This window comes from Nicotiana sylvestris, chromosome 6, assembly GCF_000393655.2.
Source record: "Nicotiana sylvestris chromosome 6, ASM39365v2, whole genome shotgun sequence".
NCBI classification, from domain to species: Eukaryota; Viridiplantae; Streptophyta; class Magnoliopsida; order Solanales; family Solanaceae; genus Nicotiana; species Nicotiana sylvestris.
This window is the reverse complement of record NC_091062.1, coordinates 833,264-841,123: the sequence shown is the minus strand read 5'-3', so window position 1 is coordinate 841,123 and position 7,860 is coordinate 833,264.

Genomic DNA, 7,860 nt, shown 5'->3' with positions numbered 1-7,860 from the left:
GAGTTTGAGTTGAGGCCATTTTATAGGAAATATTTATTTATTGTGACGACCGGTCCGGTCGTTTTGTGTATTTGAGCTCTGTTCACCTACTTGATGCTTCTCGTATGTTTGGTTGTTCTTTTGTGACTTGAAGGGATAATTGGTTTGGTTTTCATGAAAGTTGAGAGGGATTTGAGACACTTAGTCTCATTTTGGAACCTTAAATTGTACGAGTTGACCACAGTTAGATCTTTATAAAATGATGTCAGATGGTGATTTGATGGTTGTAATATGTTCGTACGATGATTTTGGGCTTGGACGTATGTTCATACTTAAATTTGGAGGTTCCCGTGATGTTTTGGTGCTATTTATCGAAAGTTGGAATATGAAGGGTTGGAGAGTTCCTAAGTTTGATCGGAATTGGCTTTAATGATATCGGATTTATTTTTTTATTTTTTAAACTTGGAGTAGCTTCATTTTGTCATTTGGGAATTGAATGTAATCCGGTGTCACGATCCGAAAATCCCACCTTCGGGACCGTGATGGCGCCTAATATTTCACTTGATAGGAAAGCCAATGTTAGAGAATTTTCAAATCTACCTCAGAACACTTTTAATAACATAATTAATTAGTTAAACAGAAGATATAACAAAATTTGCGGAATATTATAAAAACTTCTATATTTACTACCACCCGGATATAGAGTCACAATTTAGGAACTTCTAGGATTTACTACAAATAAAAGTTTGAAAGGAATACGACTGTTTGAGTGAAAGAAACAGTAATAACAGAAAAGATAGACAGGGACTTCGAGGTCTGCGGACACTGACAGATCTACCTTAAGTCTCCGATGAACCAGTCTGAGCTGCTATACCTCACGATCAGCTAGGACCAATACCAAAATCTGCACAGACGTGTAGTGTAATATCGGTGCAACCGACCCCATGTACTGGTAAGAGCCTAACCCCGACGAAGTAGTGACAAGGCTATGACAAGACACCTACATAATAAACCTGTGCAATTTAACAATATATGTACAAAATAATGCCAAGTAAAAGATAAACAGGTAATAACGGGAGGGGAAAACATGCTTGTAATACCCCAGACTTTAGACAAAGACCCACATTAGCAAAACACAAGAGGGATGCTGGTTATATAAGATAACAAGCCTTAGACCCTAATGACGCATTTTAAACCCGTGAGGGCCTAGGCCCATAGTGGACAATATCACTAGCGGGCTGGGCTGTTACAGATGGTATTAGAGCCACTCTTGTGTCAACCTTGCCGATGGTGGGTCAGATTTCAACCGAGTTTAAGCAAATCCCGATTAGGCGGGGCAAACCTCAGTGTTGAGTTTAGGAAAATCCCATACGGTGGGGCGAGTTAGAGTTCAACTGAGTTTAGGCAAATTCCAATTAGGCAGGGCAAACCTCAGTGGTGAGTTTAGGCAAATCTCATATGGTGGGGCAAACCTCGGCGAGGATGCTGAGTCCATAAGAGGGGGTCTATGTAACACCCCAGACTTTAGACAGAGTCCCACATCGGCAAAACACAAGAGGGATGCTGGTTATATAAGATAACAAGCCTTAGACCCTAGTGACGTATTTTAAACCCGTGAGGTCCTAGGCCCAGAGCGGATAATATCACTAGCGGGCTGAGCTGTTATAGATTTGGAGGCCTGTAGCTGAATTAGGCTTAAAATAACGAAAGTTGAATTTTTGAGAAGTTTGACTAGAAGTGGACTTTTTGATATCAGGGTCAGATTCTGATTTCGGAAGTTGGAGTAGGTCTATAATGTTAAATATGACTTGTGTGCAAAATTTAAGGTCAATCGGGCGTGATTTGATAGGTTTCGGCATCAGTTGTAGAAGTTTGAAGTTTCAAAGTTCATTAAGTTTGAATTGGAGGGTGATTTGTATTTTTAGCGTTTTTTGATGTGATATTAGGGCTCGACTAAGTTCGTATGGTGTTATAAGACTTGTTGGTATATTTGGTTGAGGTCTCGGGGGCCTCGAGTGGATTCCGAATGGTTAACGGATTAGTTTTCGACTTGTTAGTGTTGTAGAAAAATCTGCTATCTAGTTGATGGTTTCTTCTTTGTGTTTGCAAGGGGTGTTCTGCGTACGCGAAGAGGAGCTAGAGGCAGGATAGATTTTGTGCTTCGTGTTCGCGAAGTGGGGGCCGCATTCGCGAAGGTATGTTTACATCACGAACGTGTGAAGGGTATCACATTCGCGTATAGGAAGTAGAGCAACTGGGACCCCAAGGCATTGTTCTACGCGTTCGCGTAGTAGGCTTCGCGTCCGTGAAGGAGCAGACAGTGGAAGCTCCACATTCGCGAAAGGTCACTCGTGTTCGCAAAGGAGAAACTTTGGTCAGTAAATTATTTGTTCAACGCGAACGCGAGAGTCAGGTCGCGTTCGCGAAGAAGGATTTACATGAGCAGACTATAACAATTCAAAATCGAGGATTTAGCCATTTTTATCAAAACTTGATATAGAGAGCTCGGATTTGGATGAAATTTTGATGTATTTTCAGAGGCATCGATTGGGTAATTATTCTTCACTGGTTTTTTTGTTATATTCCACTAATCTATCATTAATTCCATCATTTAATTTCGGATTTGGGTTGAGAAAAATTTGGAAAAGTGGGAAAAGTTCTTCAACTGAATTTTTGAGTTTTGATTGAGATTTTGCTATCGGATTTGAGTAATTTTGGTACGAATATACTCATGGTTGAATGATTGTTCGTATTTTGTGACTTTTATCCGATTCCGAAACGTGGGTCCAGGTCAACGTTTTGGGGCAAATTTATAATTTCTTGATAAAGTCTTTATTTCATTAATTAGATTAGTTTCTTATAGTTATATTTATGGTATGCAATTGCTTTTGGCTAGATTTGGGCCATTCGGAGTCGGAAAATCAAGGAAAAGGCATTCTTGCTAATTGATTGAACTTGTTTCGAGGTAAGTGACTTGTCTAACCTTGTGTGAGGAAAATCCCCTTAGGATTATTACTATTGTGATACTTCTATGATATGTGAGCGTCGTGTATGCGAGGTGACGAGTACGTACACGGGCTATTATTGAAAAATCCAATTTTACTGAATAGTAACCTGTTTCATCTTAATTGTGTTATATCAGCATGTGTGGTTATCCTGTTTATCCTAATATCGCATGTCTACGTGTCTTAAATGCTTATTTAAACTCTATGCAGCATGCTTAGTTAATTTTCTATTTTTCCTTGATCTATATTAGTCTTAACTATAGAGTTCTTGTTGTTAATTGTTGTATTCATCTATTTCGAGCTGTGTGTTTACTTTTGGGACTACGAGGTGGTACCTCGGGAGATCCCTCTGCACATTTACTTTTGGGACTATGAAGTGGTACCTCGAGAGATGCCCCTTCACATTTACTTTTGGGACTACAAGGTAGTACCTCGGGAGATCCCCTTGTACATTTACTTTGAGACTATGAGACGGTACCTCAGGAGATTTCCTTGCATATTTACTTTTAGGACTATGAGACGGTATCCGGGAGATCCCCCTACTGTTTATTTCTACGTACTGTGCTGCTATTTTTCTGTGGTTTTCTCCTTGTTAAATTCCCAATCTCTTATTACATTGATATATTCTTCTGCCTTTTATTATATACCAGTAGGGCCTGACCTGACCTCGTCACTACTCGACTAAGGTTAGGCTTGGCACTTACTAGGTACCATTGTAGCGTACTCATGCTACTCTTCTGCATATGTTTTGTGTGCAAATCTAGGTACTTCTTATCAGCCTCGATATTAGTGAGCAGTGAGACTATAGAGACTTTAAGGTATATTTGTCGCGTCTGCAGGCCTCGGAGTCCCCCTCTATTCCCTCTTATGTCATTTATCTTTCCATACTTTCTTATACTCTGGTGTATAGAGATATTTAGTTTTTCTTCAACAGTTTGTGCCTCATGATTACCGAATTTTGGGAATACTGTGTATACTCGAATGTTGGGTTACTTGTATATGCCGAGCGACATTTTATCATATTATAGTTATTGATTGTAGTCTAGTTGTTAAATTCTATTTTCTTTTCTATTATTCTGTAATTTATTAGGCTTACCTAGTGGTAGAGACTAGGTGCCATCACGACGTCTTACGGAGGAAGATTTGGGTCGTGACAACTAATGTGATGGTTATGTATAGCAAATGATCCACATTGAACATCTTTAGTTGTCATTAAACACTAAACCTAAAGAGAATAACAAGTGTCAGTGAATTAAGGGCTAAAGAGAGAATTCCACTCAAGATCGATACCCTCTTTGAATTCCCAACACTTAAAAGTTCCAAGGGTCTCAAGGCCCAGGGAGATGCTTGTGTCGGGGAGAGTAGCCCAACCAAGAGTTAAATTCTATTCCCAAATACCCTCAACCACTAACGACTCATTCTTCCCTATAGGTTTGAGTGCCAATGAGGCTCTTTCAATGTAAACCAATTACCATAACATGCCCAACCACATAAAAATACCCTTTTCTTGATAGAATAATATAAGTAACACTGAAACAGTTTTATATTTTCATGACTAGGTTTCCAGTACTAAGTGAATGAAATACACATTGAACAAGTCTAAAAGTCAAGTTTCCAAACACATATAGAGGCAAGAACAATCATACTGTTATTGCTAAAGAACCAAACAAACTAGGATCATATATATTCAAGAACAGATAAAGATAATATAGTTTAGAGCAACTACAACTTAGGGTTATAGATGGTTTTGCCCTAATAGACTAATCACATATTAGTTTAACTCAAGTCTTGCACACATAGGTTAATAATACTGTTTGGGACTTTTAAAAGTATCAATAAAGGTTCAGACAAGAAATTATAGTTAGAACTTCTATATAGTTTATTAGAGCTGTCACACCTCCTTTTTGCGCGCCCGGCCCCGAAGGGTTTAAATGCGCGAGGGAGTTTTTCCAATTTAAGTGACAATATTCGAAATGAGATTATTTATTTCAGAGTCGCCACTTGGGAAAGGTTTGTCTTTTGGTGTCCCAAGTCACCGGTTTATCTTGAATCCCGAATCGAGGAAATTTTCGACTTTTCCAAATGAAGTCTGCGAACCAGAAATTCTAAGTAAGGAATTCTGTTGACCCGAGGGAAGGTGTTAGGCACCCTCGAATCCCGTGGTTCTAGCACGGTCGCTTAAATTGTTATAATGGCTAAATATCTGATTTAAATACATGTTGTGACTTATGTGCTTTTATTAAGTTTAAACCGCTTTTATTATTATCATTTATTTTTATAGAATTGCAACGTCGTGAAAATGCATCTCGAACCACGTCACAATCAATGCACCCGTAGTTGTTAACACATTTCGACTCCGTTGAGATTTGAATTTGGGTCACATAAATGCGCACCCGAATTTAAGAATGTAATTTAATTAAGTCGCGCCTAAAGAGTCTAACGCGTTATTATCTTTGGGGAAGGCCATGAAGTTCGCTAAACGGCCTGTCCCGAGTTCTAAATATTTTTATATATACACTTAGAGGGCCCCGCAGCTTGTGCATTTTTGTTTGTCGAGGCTCGTCTCAATTTTTAGAAAGGATACCCTAAAGTGACTATATTTTTATTATGTTCAGTCTAAAATAGAAGAAGAAAGATACATGTTAATTCAAGTATATGCTTTGGCCTAATCAATTTTTGATTAATTATTTATAAAAAAAAACATCATACTTTATGAGAAATGTTCTAATTTTGACAAAGAAATTACATACGAGCTGACAAAATGCTATGCTTACATCCAAAACATTTCTTGAATTAAATTTAAACTAGACTCATTTAGGCTAGATTAAGGGAATTAACCACTAGGCATTATTACTAATGGGGATTCGAACGTGCTCCTATATACTGCCTAGCGGGTCCTGAAAAAAGAACTAAAATAAAACAGAACATCATTGTGTAAGGTGGAAGTATTCTATCCTATGCATATCATTATAGCTAAACAGGAATCTGGTCAGTCGCTATGTCAAATATCCGTACATTCTACGTACTGTACCATTACACACCTCGTACCAACAAACAACTATAAACTAAGATGCAAGAGGCTAAAACTTAGTTAAGTATTAACTAACTAATCTTTTGCTATTGAATTACACACTAATCAATTTATACAAAAGAAATCAATATACCATGAGCATTACAAACAGACATTTAAACTTCTTCAAACTCCTTTCATTTCATGCTTTCGAACTGTTACAGTTAACACCAACATGGGACTCGAAATGTGTACCTGAATACTGAAATGCAAAGAAGAAGTGGAAGCAGAAGGGTCAGCAGCAGCAGAAAGCAGAATAGCAGCAACAGCAACAAGCGAAGCAAGTAGAATCAAGGACCCAACTAGACCAAGTTCCAGAGTAAACCAACAGACAACCAGCAGACTCAATTGGATTTAGAAGAAATCAGTATTGAACAAACAGGTCAAGACCAGTGAAATCAAGACAGCAGAGAAGAATGCAATTTCTATTTTTGTCTATCTGTGTTATCAAACAAAGTTCTTTTCCAGTTTTCTGTTTTTCAGAACTTCAACTCTCAATCTCCAAACTAAGTTTTCTGTGTGTATTCTCTTTGTCTCTGTCTCTGTGTGTGTATCTATGTCTATCTTGAGGTCTGTGTGCCTGTCTATGTATATATGTGTATATCTTCAGGTCCCCCTAAACTGATGGAAGTCCCTCTCTTTTATAAGCCTCAAATCACCCCTTTAACAGCCTGTTTAGACAATCAGAACACCCTCCCATGTGCTACCCCTTTTCAGTTTCCACTCACTATTTAAATAAGAACACAACCCCATGATATTCCCTTGGCAGGCTTACCTTTTGAGTAATGCTTATTATTTCTGAAACTAAAGCAGAATATGGGCAGCAGAATGTATTCTGACAGCACATGCTGTCCATTACTTTGTAATGCACATGCTGCCCAAGGCTGAGAGATGAGTAAACAATGCTATCAACTAAATTAAAATCTGAAACCTAGCTAATAAATCAATCCTTTAAATGTCTTTCTGATTTGGCTAAACAAATTAATACCGAGTGGCAACAACATTAATCTGATTCAACAATGCTTCAGTAAATTACAAAAGCCTGAGTCAAATTGCTACCATTCTAACATGAAACCAATTGACGACGTATATCGATTCGACTATACTAGTTAAAACACATACAATCGAAGCCAAAATCAGACATTTAACAGTATCAAACACATGATTTGAATTGTACTGACTAAGCAAAATTGTACTCGAGGAATCAGTTGATCAGTCAAAATTTGAAGTTCAATTGTTCGCACAGCAAATACACATATACACATTATCAGTAACAAGTAGAGGAAAGACTCAATCAAACACAGAGGTTCAGGCAAGGTGGACAGGACACAGTTGGTAAAATTCAAAAACACGAATTAAAACAAAACATGAACAGACCTTTACTCAGCACATGGAATAATAAAAAAAAGAAAACAAAACACACCTTAAATCCCGAAAAATCAAAGAGCCTCAGTTTGGATTCGAACAGGCCTTTCTTAAGGCTGAACGGACTTTAATCGAAGTGTTTCTCAGATGAGAAACACTTCGATTAAGGTCCATTAGACCTTAATCTCTTCGGCTTAAACAGATACGGAACAGGCACGAGGAAACCTAGGGTTCAAAAAATCAGATCTGGGATTCGTGTTTCACTGGTTAGATTCGGACCAAACCAAGCATGGTTTGGTCACGAGGGGGGTCTGGGGACTATCTGGTGTGAAGTTGAGGTCGATTGGTGTAAGTCAGGTTCCGACTCGAATCTTCAAATGAAGATTCGAGACGGTGGGAGGGGATTTGAGCTAAGTGGTTAACAGATCCATGTTCAGGATA